The sequence below is a fragment of the Dermacentor variabilis genome, chromosome 1 (genome assembly GCF_050947875.1).
Source record: "Dermacentor variabilis isolate Ectoservices chromosome 1, ASM5094787v1, whole genome shotgun sequence".
Lineage (NCBI taxonomy): Eukaryota > Metazoa > Arthropoda > Arachnida > Ixodida > Ixodidae > Dermacentor > Dermacentor variabilis.
The window spans coordinates 102141552-102161907 of NC_134568.1; the positions used below are offsets into that span (position 1 = coordinate 102141552).

Sequence of the window (20356 nt, forward strand, 5' to 3'; positions counted from 1 at the left end):
AAGTTTGGTTCTTTCTTTTTTTATACTTGGTAAGTCATGAATTTACCTGTTGTTTCCGGTATGACTTCAATATATTCCTAAAGATATTGTCTAAAAAATAGTCTTCTTTAGTGACATGCCAATGAACATCATAAGTAAGGTATAATCAGTGGAAACTCAATAGTGAAGCTATATAATAACTAAGTTTTAAATTTTTAAATTTAGGGTACCTGTAGTTCTAGAATTGAAGACAACCATTAAATGGGTATATTACAAACTGGGAACCTTGAGATGGGCAGCGGCTATGAGAGGTCTGCCCCTGAAATGCAGGGCAAATGTATCAGTGTTGTGTTTAAAAGAACAGTTAAGATATTCATTTCCTTCTGAAAATTTGAACCCATGTTCATGGACCATGTTCCATGAACCCATGTTCAGATATCTTGTTTCATGGACTTTGTGCTAGTTTCTTTATAGGTGCCAGTTGAAAAAAAAAAAGCCTGTCTATACTTCTTGTGGTCCCAATGATTTTCTAATATAACCTAACCATGAGCAAAGTGTTGGGGATACTCTACAGTAGGTGCTACTAGCAGATGCTACTGGAGCTGTATGATGCCTTTTGCTTGGCTTCGCTTCATTACATTAGCTCACATACAATCAAACCCAAATATAATGAACGTGGTTAAAGCAAATTACTCTCTACATAGAACACGCAAAACTTAGTGACCAATGCTCACATAAAACACCTCCCTCACGACGAACTGCATGTTGTATATATTGAACTCAAGGCGACTGCTGGCATTGCCATAAAACTATAAAGGGCAGTGGACTGGAACAGGTCTACTCAATCTCGCACATCAACAATGTCCATTGTTAGTCATGCTGAGAAAAACTTCAACACATAGGCAAAAATTACTGCCTACTGTGCATAATCATCTTCATAATTGTATTTTTCTTTACTTTTCTCCATTGCAGATAACAAATCTGTATATAGCGAATGCATCACAAAAGTTCATTTAAGTTCATCATAGGTCGGACGTTAGGCAATAAAATAAGAGCTTGGTGGCGCAACCCACCGCCCCGTTCCAAAGGGGACGCTCGTAACATCCATCCATCTAGTGGGAAAGTGCGAGTATTGATCGCTACAGATGTCGCAGCCCGAGGGTGGGACATCAAGGATGTGACTCACATCTTCAACTTCGACTTTCCTCGCAACATTGAAAACTATATTCACCGTGTAGGAAGGACCGGCCAAGCGGGACATTTAGGGGAGGCAGTAACCTTAGTGACTCGCCACAACTGGACGCGTGCCCCCAAACTCGTTTGCATATTGGAAGATGCTAACCAGGGTGTGCTGGACGAGCTTTACAACATGGCCGAGAAGTACGACAAGAGTCGTTCTAAGTGTCAGAACTGCCAGCAAGTGTCAAGGTAGAGGGGGGGGGCAACATTGCCAGTGGTAATAAAGCTTTTTTGTTGTTGTTACCTTGCTCAACAACAGTTGCCTAGGTGGTGTTGCCTGGCTGCGCCTGTCGTGAACTACACTTGCACTACAGCATGTCGTTATAGTGGTTTTGGGCCAGCGGTTGGAAACACCCTTGGCCCGCCATGGCGGCGATGCTGCACACGCGATCCATGCTGGGCCCATTGGCCATACGACGTGGGCTCTAGGATATCGTCCTTATCCAGTAGTAGGTGATAGTGGTGCTAGCGGCAAAGTTCTGACTGGTGTTGTAGAAGTCGCGTGGTGCCGCTGGTTGTAGCTTCTATCTGGACGAGACCTGAGAAGTGATTGCTGCGCCATGCGTATGCCACCGATTCTCGTTTAAATGATGCAGTTTTGCTATGCTTTCAAACTCGCCAAATTAGCTGCCTTTGCTCGGTGCGTCTGATTAAAGAGCAGTTGAATGCCCTTAAATAAGTCAAGTGTATTCGGGCTGAGATACAGATTTTAACCTAAGAAATGACATCCATGTGTGCAGAATTAACAGCTCCTTACATGTGCAGTGTATTTAACGAACGAGCATTTAGCCACAGCTTTTCACTCTATGAAATGTAGCCATTTTGGCTTTTATGAGGATAAGACAAACTATTCTTTCTTTCACCATTTCACTGCATTCATTTGACACACCAATGTTTTAACTGTTTGTGGACCACCTAAAACTTCCACTTGATTATGCCTTGAGAATTAAACCTGATAAAACATGTCAGAAGCATTAACCATCACACTTGGAAGTTAAGATTTGAGCCTCACATTGAATGCCTTTTCAGGTGCAAATAACACAACAGAGTTGTTTTGGAGTCCATATACATAAGTGCCTCAAGCCTGAAGCTTTCTGGTGCTGGCTGCAGCTTCGAAAAATAGTACCTGCCAGGTATTCAACTTGCAACATGAATTCCAATTAACTCTGTGCAGCATGCTGCAGTTAATGGAACACTGAAATTTTCATCCACAATTACTCAACATATTTCCTACTTTTTGGTTATATGCTACATTTTAGTTTCCAAACAATTATTTCAACATTTCAGTGAGCGTTATTTGAAGTTACATACTTATAGACTTCTGTGACTTGCACAATTACACTATAGATCACAATATTGCCTGCATTTCATACATCGCATCATACCTGCAAAGTTTCAATCCACCAACTTTGAGATTTGCTTGCATTGGGTGCAGGTTCTTATTCCTGTCTGTGTGAACTTTCTGCAACTGTTCTGTCCAGGTTTACGACTGATTTTAGTAGTTTATACCAACTTTGCCACAAAATAGACTACATGCAGTGTTATCATGCCTTGTGCTCATTTTACAAGCAAACTGCAATGAAACTGTAGACAGAGCTTCTTGTTTCTGGATATCCCCATCCATGTCACATGAAATACACTTGATCTCATCAAATCGCTAAACCTAAGCAGCCTTGGGAGCAGTGAGACATTTGGAGGGATGCCACCTGGGAACACTGCAGCACTAGCTGATGGCTACTTTTCTGCAACAGAGCAGTCCAGGAACCTTGCCTAACCAAAGGAGACATGTGTCCACCAGCATGGGATGCCTCCCACCCTTCACTACAATGTGTTGCTTTTTCTTTTAAAGCGTGTGTCACTAAAACGTGTGACACGCGTGATGCTGTAGAAAAAAAAAAGAGGAACAAGAAAGAAAGAAGAGAAAATATTAGAGAGATGTGAAACTTGGAAGCTGGATAGCTTGATGCGCATTATGAAAGCATCTCTTGGTTACAATTACGAAATCTGCAAGGCCAATGAAGCAAATGGGATAATCAAACACAACATTGCCTGGCAGGTTCCAGCATTACCGCTAGTGCACAATACAGCAAAGCATAACAATGAAGATAGAACCAAAGAAGCAAAAGCATAACTGGCAGACTCCATGAAATGTTAGAGCGAGCGAGCGTGCGAAGCAACTTTATTAGGAATGCCTGCAGAACGATTAGCCTTCCCCTGTAAGGGAGGCATCACCGTGATGCAGCCATGACGTCTTCCCGGCGTGTGGCATCTCTACTCTAGCCGTGGTCGCACTACAGGTGTTCTCTGGCACTACTCCCTTTGGTCGACCGTGCTTGCCCCTCTTTTGGGGTGGCAGCCTCCCTCCGATTTCACTCGGGCGTTGCCTTTCGGGGGCTGCCGAGGTCTGCTCGAGGGCCTGGGCTTGAACCTCTTGATCATAGCACCTCGTTGCGGCCTCAAGCCGCGGCGGGATCGTTGTCATCGTTGTAGCTTCGTGCGGATTCTTGGCACAGTCCCAAAGTATGTGAGCTGCAGTGGCTCTTTCCTTTCGGCACACACAACACAGGTCACTCAAATAAACACTCGGACATACGTGCCTCATCAGCACTACGTCTGATACGTCCCGTACGTCTACGTTTCGTACTACGTCCCGTACGTCTGATAAGTTGTCGATGTAACAATCCAAAGTATGTGAACTGCAGTGGCTCTTTCCTTTCGGCACACGCAACACAGGTGTTTGGATCGCACCGCTCGTACGATCTGTTGGGAACTCGGCGCTGACGCCCGTGGTTGTACCTGGGTCGCAAGCCCCAAGGGTAGCGTTGGCCTGGCGGCCTGGGGTACAACTGGAAGCATCCGAAGGTCCCGGCAAAGCATGAGTCGACTGGTAACAACGAAACAACTTGTTTATTTTAACATCGCAAAGAGTTGGCGGTCAGGTTTGACCGAAGTAGAGAGACGGGAGAGCACTTCACTCAACAGAAGAAATCGGAGCCCTCCTTTTGGCGTCCGGGGGCAGCTGTTTTTATACTCTCGCAGTTGAGGGCAAGAAGGAACCCCTCAAAAGACGAGCACGTGAATGTACAATGGGCTAATGGTGACGCACACTGTCGTAGCGCTGCCGTAGCACCATGTCGAGCACGATCTCGTAGCACCCTGTTGTAGCGCTGCCGGTCGGGCACAATGACTGTAATGAGAGGATGATCCCTGCTTTGGCATCGCCTGTTTCGGGCACAATGACTGGAATGAGAGGATGATCCCTGCTTTGGCATCGCCTGTTTCGGGCACAATGACTGGAATGAGAGGATGATCCCTGCTTTGGCATCGCCTGTTTCGGGCACAATGACTGGAATGAGAGGGTGATCCTTTGCGGTCGCATCGCCGCAGTCGCGCCTGGAAACACCTGCCGATGAGTGTTGCGGCGACGACGATCGGGCCAAAATGTCTGCCGCCCCGCCGCAGTCGCGCCGGCAAAACCACGTGTCGCAGGCGAAACGCAACAGACCGCCCCGCCGGGGGAAGGAGATCCCGATGGACAGGGGACTGCATCCGCTGTCCGGAGGGATGTCGCTCGATGATGCTCATAACCGAAGTCGGGCGTCCCTCGACGTTTCTTGAGCGCAGCGCACAGAGAAGGCCTCGTTCTCTCGTTCAGGTTCGCACGGGACACTGCAAAGTGACTTCGGGAGAGTTCACATTTTTGTTCTCGTTCCCGGCAAGCGTTAGAACTACGCTGAAACTCAACCGCTCAGTCAGCAAGCACGGCACAACCCTCACTAAGCCCTGCCAGGCTCTTTCCCCTTTTTATACCACTGCCTAGTTCCTTACAGTAGTCTAGCATCACTCAGAACGCGTCCACAAATTGAAAAATTGCACTAGAAAGCATATCATCACTTTGAAACACTAAACAAAAGCAATATGTTAAAAAAAAATCCTGCCTCAGGAAGAAAAACATCAGTAACAAACAATTTTGAGGCTGATTCCTACGTTAGGGGCTTCGACTTAAGCCATCGGCGTTACCGTTGAGACTCCCCTTTTTGTAACGCACCTCAAAGGAATATTGTTGTAAAGCGAGGCTCCAGCGCAGGAGGCGGCCATTTTTGGGAGAGATGGTCTGCAGCCATTGGAGAGGGCAGTGATCCGTCTCAATGATAAACCTCGAGCCGGCTAGATAGCAGGACAATTTCTGAACGGCCCACACGAGACATGCACACTCTTTCTCGGTGGCGCTATACGCCTGCTCACGACTGGTCAGCTTACGACTAGCATACAGGACGGGGTGTTCTACTTCTCCATTTTCCCGTTGGCACAGTACAACGCCCATGCCTCGCTCACTAGCATCGCACTGAACAACGAACTCTTTTGTATAGTCTGGCGATCGTAGCACAGGCTGGCTTGTTAGGGCACTCTTTAGGGCGCTAAAAGCTCTTTCCTTTGTCTCGTCCCAGACGACTGTTTGAGGCTCTGTTTTTCTTAGAGCATCCGTCAGGGGAGCCGCGATATCAGAGTACCTAGGGATGTACCTCTGATAGTAGCCGGCGACACCCAAGAACGACCGAATATCGGTCTTGGTGCGCGGTTGCGGAAAGTCTCGCACAGCGGCCACTTTTATTTCAGAGGGGCGGCGACGACCTTGACCAATCACGTGACCGAGGTAGACAACCTCGGCCTGTGCTAACTGGCACTTAGGAGCCTTTACTGTCAAGCCCGCTTCGCGCAGGCGGGTTAGCACTGCCCGCAAGTGTGCCATATGCTCAGACCAGGATGCGGAGAATATCGCTACGTCGTCTAGATACGGTAAAGCGAATTCTTGCTGTCCCCGCAACACTTTATCCATGAGGCTTGAAAAACAGTATGGCGCGTTCTTCAAACCAAAACTCAACACTTTAGGACGGAATGTTCCCATTGGTGAAATGAACGCCGCATACCTACTAGCCTCTTCTGTAAGTGGAACCTGCCAATAACCCCTGACAAGATCTAGGGTGGAAATAAACTGAGCGCTACTAACTTTCTCAAGGCGCTCCTCGATGTTAGGGATCGGATAAATTTGATCCTTAGTGATGGAATTAAGCCTGCGGTAGTCGACGCAAGGACGAGGTTCCTTGCCCGGTACCTCAACTAAAATCAAAGGGGAGGTATAATCACTCTCACCTGCCTCAATAACACCGAGTTGTAGCATTTTCTTTACCTCAGCCTCCATAATATCGTTCTGGCGGGGTGACACCCGATACGCCTTGGATCGTACTGGCTCTGGGGAGGTAAGTTCTATATCATGAGTAAGTACAGAAGTCCTACCAGGCCTCTCAGAGAACAGACCTTGAAACTCTTGTAATAGCTGGTGTAGTTCGGTTTTCTGCTCGGGCGACAGCGGTGCTTTACTGATAAGGTCACTAATGACTTGACCGGTGTCTTCCCTGTTCGTCACTGAGCCTAGTCCTGGAAGCTCGAACGGAAGCTCTTCAGGAACGTTTACCATCATGCACACCACTGCTTCCCTTTGTCTATAAGGTTTGAGCAGATTACAGTGGTAAACTTGCTGTGCTTTCCGCTTTCCTGGCAGACTTACCACGTAGTTAACGTCCGACAGTTTCTGAACAATTCGTGCTGGGCCCTCCCACTGCACGTCTAGTTTGTTGTTTAGCGATGTGCGCAATATCATGACCTCATCGCCCACCTCAAAACGACGGGCCCTGGCTGTCCGATCATAATAAACCTTGGCCCGATGCTGGGCCTTTGTCATTGCTTCACCTGACAACTCCTGTGCCCTTCTTAAGCGTTCGAGGAGCTTAAGTACGTACTCCACCACGACTGGGTCGTCGCCCCTACCTTCCCATGATTCTCGAAGCATGCGAAGCGGAGATCGAAGCGAGCGACCGTACACCAGTTCAGCTGGCGAAAACCCCGTAGCCGCATGCGGCGCGGTCCTTAAAGCAAACATCACCCCAGGCAGACACAGCTCCCAGTCAGTTCGATGTTCAAAACACAACGCTCTCAACACGCGCTTCATGACGGAGTGGAGCTTCTCAACGGAATTCGACTGTGGGTGGTACACTGAGCTGTGTAACAGCTTTACCCCACACCTTTCGAGAAAAGTTGTCGTCAAAGCGCTAGTAAACACTGTGCCCTGATCTGATTGGATTTCCGCAGGGAAACCAACTCGCGCAAATATGGACAGTAGTGCATTAACTATCTCAACTGAGCTGAGTTCTTTAAGCGGCACTGCTTCAGGGAACTTTGTCGCTGGGCAGATCACAGTCAAAATGTGTCTGTACCCCGTGGCTGTTACCGGCAGAGGTCCCACAGTATCAATAACGAGCCGTCTAAAAGGCTCCGTAATGATAGGTACCAATTTCAACGGCGCCCTCGATTTGTCCCCTGGTTTGCCCACCCGCTGACAAGTGTCACATGTCCTCACGAAATGGTCTGCGTCCCGAAAACACCCTGGCCAATAGTACTCTTGCAAGAGACGGTCCTTAGTTTTCTTAACTCCTAGGTGTCCGGACCACGAACCCCCGTGTGACAAGCGCAACAGATCCTGACGATAGCATTGAGGCACGACCAGCTGATCGAACTCCACTCCTCTGCGGTCTAGATACTTCCGGTACAGGACTCCACCCCTTTCCACAAAACGCGCAGTTTTCCTGGCGATACCTTCTTTGACATTGCAGCGCACGTTTTCCAGGCTGCCATCCTTTTTTTGCTCGGCTATCAAAGCCGACCGGCTGACTTTTAGCAACCTATCAAGTCCGTCTGACGTAGGCGCGATGAGCAAATCAGTAGATAGCTCTTCTAACTTTCCCGTGTCGGGCATTTCCTCTCCAGTATCTGGCGCCTTTAACGTTACAGACTCAAGTTTATTCAGTTCGGGCGTGCTCGGAATATCAGCTTGCTGCGCCTCTGACCCTTTTTCGTTGTTTGATAACGTCGGCCCCGCAACTACCGCCTTTGCAGCGAGCTCCCGAACCTTCGATCTGGTTAAGGCCTGAACACTAGCTTCACCAAACAAAAGCCCCTTCTCGCGCAGGAGGTGATCGGACCTGTTTGAAAATAGGTACGGGTACTGGGGTGGCAGCATAGATGACACTGCCGCCTCTGTCTCAAGCGCTCCGAAAGGTCCTTCAATAAGCACCTTTGCTACTGGCAGACACACGCTATGAGCTTCCACGGCTTGCTTGATCCACGCGCACTCGCCCGTGAACATATGGGGTTCTACGTAAGACGGGTGAACTACATCCATCGTAGCTGCGGAATCGCGAAGCACTCGGCACTCTTTCCCGTTCACGAGGAGGTCTCGCATGTAAGGCTCGAGAAGCTTCATGTTCTCGTCAGTGCTGCCTATTGAAAAAAACACAACTTTTGGTGTTGTTTCCGGACACTGCGCCGAAAAGTGACCCGGCTTCTGGCACGTATAACAAACGCGCGCTTGCCTCATCTCGAACCGCTTTCTGCGTTCGGCTTCGGCTGCCGCCGTCTCCTTAGGTTCGGTCGCACTGCTTCCACTCGCATCCGCACTACGCGTGTTCCCCTTTGCTCTCATGGGTGTGAACTTCGGCCTCTCAAACTTCGAGCCAAATTCACCCTTTTGACCGTCCTTAGCTCCGCGAGCTCGACGCGTCACAAACTCCTCGGCTAGCTCAGCGGCTCTAGCCACCGTACTCACGTCTGGCCTATCCAAGACCCAGTATCGCACGTTCTCAGGTAACCGACTATAAAACTGTTCTAGCCCGAAACACTGCAGAACTTTATCGTGGTCACCAAACGCTTTCTCTTCTTTGAGCCACTCCTGCATGTTCGACATAAGCCTATACGCAAACTCTGTATATGACTCACTTCTGCCTTTCTCATTTTCCCGAAACTTCCGACGGAACGCCTCCGCAGACAGCCGGTACTTTTTTAGCAGACTTGATTTTACTTTGTCGAAATCCTCTGCCTCCTCTCTATCCAAGCGAGCGACTACGTCGGCCGCCTCGCCGGGTAACAAAGTGAGCAAGCGCTGTGGCCACGTTTCCCGAGAGAACCCCTGCTTCTCGCACGTTCGCTCAAAGTTAACCAGGAACAAACCAATGTCCTCTCCAAGCTTAAACGGCCGCATCAGGTCAGTCATTTTGAACAATACGCGTTCTCCTGCACCGTGTGCCTGACTTCCATTACGAGCGCGTTCCATCTCTACCTCAAGACGCTTCATTTCCAAAGCGTGTTGACGGTCACGCTCTTGTTGCTCTCGCTCTTTCTGTTCTTTACGTTCACGCTCTTCTTTTTCTTTCTGTTCTTTACGTTCACGTTCTTCTTTTTCTTTCTGTTCTTTAAGTTCACGCTCTTCTTTTTCTTTTTGTTCTTTACGTTCACGCTCTTCTTTTTCTTTCTGTTCTTTAAGTTCGCGCTCCTGTCTTTTTGCAGTCTCCCTCTCTTCAATAGTCTCAAGGCATTCCGACAGCTCGTCATCCTCAGCCTCTAACTCAAGAATAGCCTTTATCAGTTCTGGTTTTCTGAGTTTGTCCGAGACATCCAGACCCAACTCTTTTGCAAGCTCCAACAATTTCGGTTTGCGCAACGACTTCAAATCCATGGCTGCTCTGAATGCTGCTTTCTCTACTGCTTACTATTGTCTTGCCGCAAACTAACCCGGCAGCAACGACAACCACAATTACCAGCTCTGTTTCTAACACTAACAAAAGCCTGGCAAAGCTCAGAAGAAGAAAGTCCCGCACTCACCAAACCTCGCAGGCAGGAATTCCGCGCAGTCGTTCCGCTGCAGGCAACCAGTCGTCACACAGGGCTCGGTGCACTGCTCCCGGATCGTTGTTGAGCTGTTCAGCATACAGTCAACTGCATCTCTTCGCTGCTGGCCTCCGTTGTCGCGATCTCACCGCTGGCAGACAGTTGTTTGAAGTCGTAGGCGATCTCACCGCTGCCAACCAGATGTTTGGATCGCACCGCTCGTACGATCTGTTGGGAACTCGGCGCTGACGCCCGTGGTTGTACCTGGGTCGCAAGCCCCAAGGGTAGCGTTGGCCTGGCGGCCTGGGGTACAACTGGAAGCATCCGAAGGTCCCGGCAAAGCATGAGTCGACTGGTAACAACGAAACAACTTGTTTATTTTAACATCGCAAAGAGTTGGCGGTCAGGTTTGACCGAAGTAGAGAGACGGGAGAGCACTTCACTCAACAGAAGAAATCGGAGCCCTCCTTTTGGCGTCCGGGGGCAGCTGTTTTTATACTCTCGCAGTTGAGGGCAAGAAGGAACCCCTCAAAAGACGAGCACGTGAATGTACAATGGGCTAATGGTGACGCACACTGTCGTAGCGCTGCCGTAGCACCATGTCGAGCACGATCTCGTAGCACCCTGTTGTAGCGCTGCCGGTCGGGCACAATGACTGTAATGAGAGGATGATCCCTGCTTTGGCATCGCCTGTTTCGGGCACAATGACTGGAATGAGAGGATGATCCCTGCTTTGGCATCGCCTGTTTCGGGCACAATGACTGGAATGAGAGGGTGATCCTTTGCGGTCGCATCGCCGCAGTCGCGCCTGGAAACACCTGCCGATGAGTGTTGCGGCGACGACGATCGGGCCAAAATGTCTGCCGCCCCGCCGCAGTCGCGCCGGCAAAACCACGTGTCGCAGGCGAAACGCAACACAGGTCACTCAAATAAACACTCGGACACACGTGCCTCATCAGCACCCGGGTGAATAACGATCCCGCCTGATTAAGTTGTCGATGTAACAATGCTAGAGGAAAATTTCAAAGTTATAACTAGTGGCTTCTAGTAGCAAGTATTTTCAATTTTACAAAAATGTGGTGGCCTTGCCAAAAGGCAGCAACAGCAAATTACCACTTTAGTCTCTGAAACTTTACCTATAAAAACTACATATTCAAATACTGTAATTCTGGGGTTTCAGGTACCAAAACCACTATATGATTATGAGGAACGCCGTACTGAGGGATTCCAAATTAATTCTGCCTACTTGGCTTACTTTAACATTCACTTAAACCGCAGTACACGAGAGCTTTTGCATTTCGCCCCCACAGGAATGTTACCGCCACGGCCGCGGGATTAAAACCGAAACCTCGAGTTTAGCAGTGCAATGTCATAGCCACTACTAACATGGCAGATGCAGTTGAAAAAAAAAAAGCGACATATCTACTACAAAAGTACGGGTTAGTTTGGAAGAGCTTAACCATCAAAAAAACAGCACCGCTGTGCTGCAGATGTAGCTTCTCCCACCCAGAAGAAAATCCTTCATAACATTATGGCACCTACTCCAGCAATTAAGGCATGCATGCTATACATTATGCTTTCAAGTTATGCATCACCGATATTATTTACAACTAAATAAGCAGAAACAAAGTAGTTTTTTCTTAACAGCCATTAGAGGTATGCTCTAAGTGCCCCTTCTGCCACACAACGATAATCGTCATCTGCCTTGATGCGTTTCCTTTCTTTAACGCTGCGAGCCCGGTACTTTCCAGTAACGAACGGCATGCGCGTTATCAGCATGATAGCATTGCCGACAGAAAATGGTGTCATGCTGATAACGCGCGTGCCGTTCGTTACTGGAAAGTACCTGGCTCGCGCAGCGTTAAAGAAAGGAAACGCATCAAGGCAGATGACGATTATGCTATCATGCTGATAACGCGCGTGCCGTTCGTTACTGGAAAGTACCGGGCTCGCAGCGTTAAATAAAGGAAAAGCATCAAGGCAGATGATGATTATCGTTGTGTGGCAGAAGGGGCACTTAGAGTGTACGTGGAACAAACTTGGTTGACACTGAAATTTACTTGTTATATCTCTGTGTTTACAATCGGTGGACTTCCCAAAATGAGGCAGAATAATTTTGAAAGAACAAATAAAGAATACCAGCTTGTTTTCACAATGCAGATTTATAAATCATGGCTTTTAGGTAGCTTATAGTACACAAGCAATGGTCTTTGCTGCACGTAGGTTGCTTGAGGGACAAAATAAAGGTGACTGTGGTTGACACTTACACATTTGATGCAGTGGCGGAAATCTTGACAAGGAATGGCTTAATCACAAATAAGACATTTTTTTTAATGCATAGATCGATGTAGTGGTCCCAGTAAAGATCACCACTGCATTTCCTTCTATAGGTGAAGATGAAGCATCTGACATAGAATATGCCATGCTGTGGCTACACACGTCACATCATACTGCAGAGCTTATTCAACAGACAAGCACTTTGGTATACAATTCAGTAAAAATTACCATATCTGAAGATGACAAAAGCAAGAATAATCTAGTTCTTTAGTAACACATTATTATTAATTATCAGCTGTAATTAAGCACATTCTATGTATATAAACAGGAACTAGCAAGAATAAAGGAAACCGAGGAGCTCACATTATCGTTAAAAACAAAGCCAACAGACAATGAACCATGGGCGTCATTGTTTCATTTAGTTGTGTACAGTGGAACTAGTTTATTGTGCACTTGAAATTTCTGGCAGAATATGTTGCTCTACATCCAGAGTGTCTACCAATTGATTAAGCTGATATTTCCAAGTTCCCTGAGTTTTCCAGGTTTCCCCTGACTGCTCTTGCAAAATTCTGCGAGAGACGCTGAACTATGTTTTATGTCAAGACGGGCTGAAACCATATCGCCCGATGCTGTCACTCTCTAGTAAGCATATGAAAAAAAAAGATAGCCCCTTTCCACACTTTTAATGCTTGACTGTGTTGCAAATGGGTATGCAAATGGGTACTTTTGCGTATGCTTCACCAAGTAACATTTCTGTCCAGAGGCGAAGCTGACTTTAGGGAACCGGCATTATGCAACGCACCGTGCTTTCCAAGCTTCGAAGCCAATCGCGAGGACCACAAAGGCGGAGTCCGTGCCATTACTCACAGCAGCAAATACTTTCGGTAAAAAACACGGCACCCAACGGCAAAAAGCTTTATAGCAAACGTCGAAGCAGCTAGGCCTAGCGTTGCCGCAGTGGTGGCTATGGCTGCCAGCGGATCTGCGTGACAGAGCGCCGGCAGCGCCGGTTCGAGGTGGCGAGGTAATCTAAATGGCAGCGGTGGTGGCTTTGATTAATGCCGTTTCGGACCTGCGGCCATGGCAAAACGCCCGGAAAATCGGACGACGAAGAGTTCTATTGCATCCGAAATTTCAGACGTTCTGGTACATTTAATCTATGGGGTTCGTGGTGGTGCCGCGAAGACGCATCCGGAAAGTCGGTCGTTGACTGTACACTGGCAACTCCTCCAGCCGACAACAGGGCGCCAAAGAAGATTCATTACGATTAGTCTGTTACTCGATCGAGCCAGCATTACCGCGACTTTCAGCCCTTTCAATAAAATTACAGCTAATTTTCCCTGATAGAGGCACAAATTCCCCGAGTTTTCCCTTACTACTCAATGTCCCTGAGAATTCCCGGTTTGTCCTGAACATAGGCTCCTATGACATAGGCTATATATGCCCTGAACCACATGTTTTTTTTTTTTTTTTGATGAAGGGGAATCCACCGCGAATTTCAATTCTGGGTGTACATTGTACTACATTTTGCATAGGTCACTAAAGCACCATCTTTTGGGGGTCCATAGCTTTAATTTATAAATTCAGAGCGGGGGGAGAGAGAGAATCAACATTTATACTGAGCCCTTAGTAAAAGGTTGGTGCGCGCTGGCACCAGATGGGGTGGAACCTTCTCAGGTCCCATATGCGTCCAGCATGCAGTTCCTGGCCCCTAGCCGCCAGCGCGAGCTGGGTCGGTAGGTCGGGGCTGGACAACAAGGTCTCCCATCACTCGGGCGGGTTGGGGCTGGGGATGGTGGGAGGTTCTTGAGCTTAGTGCACTCTGCAAGGATGTGTGCTAGAGTGCCTTTTGATCGTCTGCAAAACGGGCAGGAAGTGTCATGTTCTGTTGGGAACATCTTGTGCAAGAGCACGGTATGCGCTAGTGACCCCGCTTGCGTGCGTCGCACGATCGTTTGCTGCATTCGGTTGAGTTGCGGATGCGGACGGAGAAGCCTACATCTGCCGCTTCTGTACATTTTGGTGATTTCTTTGTAACTTGTCACGGGGCGCGGTAGCACTGGCTCGTCTTCGGCCCGGATTGACAGTTCTCGGGCATAGTGGTCGGCGAGTGCGCCTTCCACTTGCGAGTAAGCCGGGACCCACACGAGCTCAACGGCCCGTCCCGGCGATTTCAGAGCGGGTATGCATAGCAAGTCTACTGGTGCTGGCATGAATTGGTGCAAGCCACAAGCTCCTATGTGGTTCGTTGATATACTGCCATAATGTTCTCGGTTGCAGTTCAATATAGTTGTGTTTAACTTCATTTTTAGTAGAATGTTTACTTATGCCCATAACTATAAAGCTTAAAAATTATGCATATCTCACGCACTGTGAGAATCAATGTAAGTGAATAGCTTTCTGTGCTGTTTGCTATTATTGGCGATTTTGATGGCGAATGTTTAATTTCTTCAATGTTAATTTTGTCCAACGCAATAACGGCGAGTTCATGTTAAACGTTACCTTGCGTGCACCACTGCTGTTTGTCTGCATTGTACACAAAACACAAAGGGAGAAGTGTTTGCTTGAGGCGTTGCTGTGCGCCATATTTCATAACCTCCGAGAGGGTTGAGCATTGTCATTGCCTCACATGGCACATCGCATCGTGGCAGGAGCATTAAACTTGAATTGGATTATGGGGCTATATATATGTGCCAAAACCACAATATTATGAGGCAGGCCGTAGTGGCACACTCCGGATTAATTTTGGCACCGTAGTGTTCTTTAACGTGTCCCTAAATGAAAGTGCGCGAGCGTTTTAATTTTGCCCCCGTCGAGATACGGCTGTCTCTGTCAAATCCGCGATTTTCAGCAACCCGATAGCTGCAAAGCTATCGTGGCGGGCACAGTGTTGATTTGACGTGCAACCACTTCCGTTGTGCTGCCTAGACCCTGCGGTGCGCTAGGGGCCATGCGGCCGTCCTTAATGCGGCTCTGCTTCTGCACGCTCCGCGTATGTTGTCTGCTAGACATATTTGTGTGGTTTTATTTTTCAGAAATACCAGAAATTGACGCACCGTACCATACCTTGAACTTTAGTTTATCCACCGTTTCTTCGCCTTCTCACGTTTCTTCGCCCCCCCCCCTTTTATTTGTATGGGAACTGCGAGCGAAGAGTGGCAATGCCTCCTCTCTTCTATTTTATTTAGCGTCCCTCTGGACTGCAAGTTGGTAGAAGGGTATACGCAAGTGCTTGCAGGGCGTCATAGATAATTACAGCTATCAAAAGGCTAGTGTAGCGAGACCCGGGAGCTTCAGAGGGCATTGTGCACATTCGACGCAATGAGGTCCGAAACTTTTCTTCTCTGTCACGCTCCTTCCGCGTATATACAAGCACGACGCGTGGCGCTACGTATGGACGAACCATACAGTTGCCACTTCAGCTTATGCAACCGTAGCTTTTACCGGGAAGCTTTTTTTCTTTCTTTCCCCCGCATGGCCGGTGCCGGATGGATGGATGAAAGGAAGGTAGGAGCGTCCCCTTTGAAACGGAGTGATGGCAGTTGCCACCATGCTCAGCTTTTTATTTTTGTTTAACTGTGTTGTTAGTTATTAAAATTCGCCATTTTCTTTAAATACGTCTTCCTACACTTTTAAACCTATGTCACCTCTCTGCTTTTGAGCCACCAATCCTCCAATCGCTTTTTGCTAATTTCCACCGCATATTTACATGACTATATTCTCTGAACCCTAGGGCCTCAGGAAGCGTGACTGTGCCCGCATCGACATCGGGATGGATACCATCACATTTTAGTATGAGGTTTTCTATTGTTTCTACAGATTTACCACACACAGTACATGTGTCTTCTTCTTCGTTAAATTTCTTTTTATAGCTCCGCGTTCTAAGACATCCTGACCTAGCTTCAAAGAGTAGGGCACTGCCTCTTGAGTTATCATAAAACGCTTCCTTCCTGATATGCTGTTTCCAGTATCGATATAGTTCAACACTATGCTTCTTTTCCATTGCATTTATCCAATTTTTACCTTCCGCGTTTTTAACCTGTCGTTTAATGCTCTGTCTTTCTCTGTCCTCGTGTCTGGCATACTTACTGGTTAGCTTCCTAGTTCTTTTCCGCCATTGTGAGTCAACGCTCTTTCTGTATAGATATTTAAATACATTAGCTACCCACCTGTTATCGTCCAATTTCTTCAGGCGTTTTTAATATAGGATTTTACTTTGAGCTTCCCGTGCTTCGAACGATGCCCAGCCTATATCCCCTGTACTGCTTCGTTTGTGGTTTTCCCGTGGGCACCTAGTGCTAATCTTCCAACAGCTCGCTGATTTACTTCTAGTCTAGACTGAACTTCTGCCCTTAAGCACAGGACCGCATTCCCGAAAGTAAGCCCCTGCACCATTACTCCCTTCCAAATTCCCTCCCTTCCTCTCAGTACCTCATACCTGTTGTACCCCCACAATGCCCTATATTTCATTATTCCGGCATCTCTTCGTCCTTTTGCTATGAGAGCTAGACCGTGCTTTTCCGTGTACATCTGCCCTTTGTTTATCCATACCCCAAGATATTTGTATTCGACCGCTCGGGGTATTTCATGGCCTTGTATTGTAAGCTCCTGATCAGTTGTATCGTTGAAAAACACCCCACCGGACTTAGCTGCACTAAAACTGAAACCTAAACTGTCTCCTTCGTCTCCACAGTAATTAACCAGAGTTTGCAAATCTTCCTGGCTATCTGCTGACAGTACAATATCGTCCGCATACATTAAACCCGGTAGTCGTTGCTCAACAACCTTTCCGCCTAATCTGTACGACAGATTGTACTCTAGATTGCTTCCTTATAGCCTTTCTTCCATACTTATCATATAAAGCATGAACAGCAGCGGTGATAGAGGACAACCTTGCCTTAATCCTTTGTGTACCTCGACAGTAGTCGTACTCTTAATTCCTTCCCATGTTATTTCAACATTGTTTTCTCGATATATTTCCTGTAGAAAATCAATTACCTCATGACCGATACCTTCATCTTTTAATATGTTCCACAGGAGTTCCCTGTTCACGTTGTCGTATACAGCCGATGGATGGATGGATGGATGAGGCTCAACCCTTTGAATCGGGCGGCGGCGGCGCGCGCCACCTTGAATGGTACTATATTACTCAAATAATATTGCGCAACAAAAAAACGACACGGACGTAAGAGAGGACGACACACCACCAACTTGCCCGGAATGCTGCTCTCACTTGTACTATATGCATGCATACCTATGTATTTACTCCTTTACTTTTGCGTTGATATTATCCACCAATCAGAGAGACTCTGTTTAGTTATTTCTGCCTGTTCATAGTCTATTTTACTTTCACTGTCTTTAAAACCCAAAGCTTTGAATAGTTCCCCGTTACATTCAGCTGCAGGGTGAAGTCGTTTACAAGCAAGTATCAAGTGTTCAGCCGTTTCCTCCACCTCTCCACACGCCCCGCACCACAAGTCTATCTCCTGGTATCTCGCTCGGTACGTTTTAATCCGCAGTACACCTGTCTGGCCTCAAACAACAATGAGCGTCCCTTAGAGTTATCGTAAATATTTTCTTTGGCTATTTCTTGCTTAAACGTCCTGTATGTCTCTAATGCTGATTTGGTTTGCATCTCTGTTTTGCACATACCCCTCTCTGTCTCCTTAACCGTTTCCTTGACGGATAATTCATTACCTGTCCCCCCACTGCTGCCCAAGTATTTGCTTGACAATTTTCTGGCTCGCTTCCTCCACCTTCTGTTAACATTCGTATAAGTAACTGAAAACCTTCCTAGCACACCGCATTTCCCCCTTTTTTGTCAATCGCTCCTCAAATACTATATCTTGCTACTACCCTCTCTGCCCTCGAAAGAAGACCATCCCAGATCCCCCTGCACCCCAAGATTTGGTGTATTGCCATGTGATCCCAGAGCGAGCCTACGCACACCACGTTGCCTAGTTTCCAACTGTACCCGGGTCTCTGCTCTCATACATAGAACTGCACTGGCAAAAGTCAGGCCCGGAACCATTACCCCTTCCATATCCCTCGTACTACCTCGTACCTATTGCAGTTCCACAGTGCCCTACTCTTCATAATCGCTGCACTTTTGTTACCTTAATTTAGTCGTTACATATTTTTCGTACTCTGTCAGATACTCAATTCCATTATTTATCCACACCCCAAGATGTACTTATCGACTATCTCAAGCGTGGCCTCCTGTATATTATGCTCGGCGCAAATGTTATCATTAAAAATCATAACTGCTGATTTTTCTTTGCTAAACTTCAAGCCTAATATGGGTCTCCTTCTGTACCACATATGTCCATCAATCCCTACAGACCTTCTGTATGGTTAGCCATTAATACAATATCATCCGCATACATCAGTCCTGGTAATGACTATTCAATCAATTTTCCTTGTTTGAAAAATGATAGGTTGAAGCCGAGTCCGCTTGCTGTATTTTGGACTCTAAACCTTATAGGTACAGCATAAACATCAGAGGTGACAATGGACACCCCTGCCTAAGCCCCCGCCGAATCATTACAGGCTCGGAAACCTGCTTTTCCCATTGTATAATCACCCCGTTACATCTATAGATATCTTTTAAGAAATTCATTACTCCATTTTGCACTCCTAAAGTTCCCCGAATGCCCCACAAGCCCTCTTGAAGTACACTGTCATAGGCTCCCTTGATATCCAAAAAAAGCCAGCCATCGGTGTCTGTGTTCCTTTTCAGCTATTTCAATGCACTGTGTCAGTGAGAACAGATTGTCTTCCAGCCTCCTATGCTTCCGGAACCCATTTTGTAGCTCTCCAAGCACCCTCTCGTTCTCTACCCATGCCTGCAGTCTGTCCTTTATAATCTGCATTACCACCCTGTAAACCACTGACGTCACTGTTATAGGCCGGTAGTTATGTCAGCTTTGTCCCCCTTTCCCTTATATATCATTATCATCCTACTTAGCCTCCATTCGTTAGGTACTTTACCATACATTAGCATTTTGCTCTCCACCTCCCTTAATGCTTTCTTAGATTTCGGGCCCAATTTCTTTATTAACATAATTGGAATACCATCCGGGCCTGCTGATGTGCTACTTGGTACCCTCTTCTCGGCGCTTTCCCCCGCCCTTTGTCCAAGCGAAAGCAGTGGATTGACCGGGTTATCCCTCTCCGACATACTGCATGTACCATTTCTCTGTTCTGTAAATTTTTTCCTCATCATGGTTTCTATATGCTCCATTGCCTCCTCTCCTTCTAACCGAGTACCTTGAGCTGTTACCATACCTCTGCTCTAGGCTTGTCCTATTACCCAAGGAGTTCAGATGTTGCCAGAATTTCCTAGCTGCATGTTTATCTTTTTTATTGCTTACTTCTGACAGCCATTGGGACTCTTTTGTCTTAATTTTCTCGTTGATCGAATAGGATGCTTCCCTTCTGCATGTTATGTAGTTTACCCATTTTCTCTCTACTTCTGCTTCAAGTTCTTCCTTACTTTTGGAATACCTGTGTTCCCTGGAGGCTTCCCGACGTTTCTTTATGGCCTTCTTAACCTCTTCATCCCACCAGCTCTTGAGTTTTCGTATCCCTTGCCTTGTTTTCCTGACTCGCGCCTTACCTAGCTCACGCTCAAATAGTCTCATTAACTTTGGGTAAGTCCAATCAGTTTCAGTACCCTCTGATATTTCCTCTTCAATTTGTTTCGCCGCTATTTCCACTTGCTCTTCTGAGTAAAAAATCCCATCTGGCTATTCCTCACCCTTCGTTCGTGCTTTAGTTTCCCTCTTAAAACTCAACTTGATACGTTTGTGGTCGCTACCTAAACTTCTGGAGCCCTGTTCATCTATAATCATGGCTCCAAATCTATCACGCATCCTATGTGACATTAACACATAATCTATTGTCGCGTGTCGACCCCCTACCTCCCACGTTATGATCCCGTCACACTTCTCAGTAGAGTTACAGACAACTACCTTATGCCTCTCACACATATCCAGCAGCATGTTACCTGTGAAGTCTGTGTACCCATGCATATTGTCACATGGTAGTGGCGTTGAAGAACACAGTAGCAATACTGTGAAAGACTAACTTTTATTGGGCGAACCTGTGCCCACAAAAAGAGGCTACACTTATAGCACAACGA

At 47.2% G+C, this 20356-nt stretch overlaps 1 protein-coding gene across 2 annotated transcripts in view; it reads left to right on the forward strand.

The window, feature by feature from the left end:
* Positions 1 to 20356, forward strand: part of Nubpl (NUBP iron-sulfur cluster assembly factor, mitochondrial) — a 99216-nt gene that overhangs the window by 48756 nt on the left and 30104 nt on the right. The window contains exon 11 of one of the 2 annotated variants that reach the window (XM_075691479.1): positions 952 to 1549. The exons of the other annotated variant lie outside the window; for it this stretch is intronic. The gene's annotated coding sequence lies outside the window, so the exon portion shown is untranslated. Of the gene's footprint in view, positions 1 to 951; positions 1550 to 20356 lie in introns of those variants that run through there. 2 annotated transcript variants of the gene reach the window in all.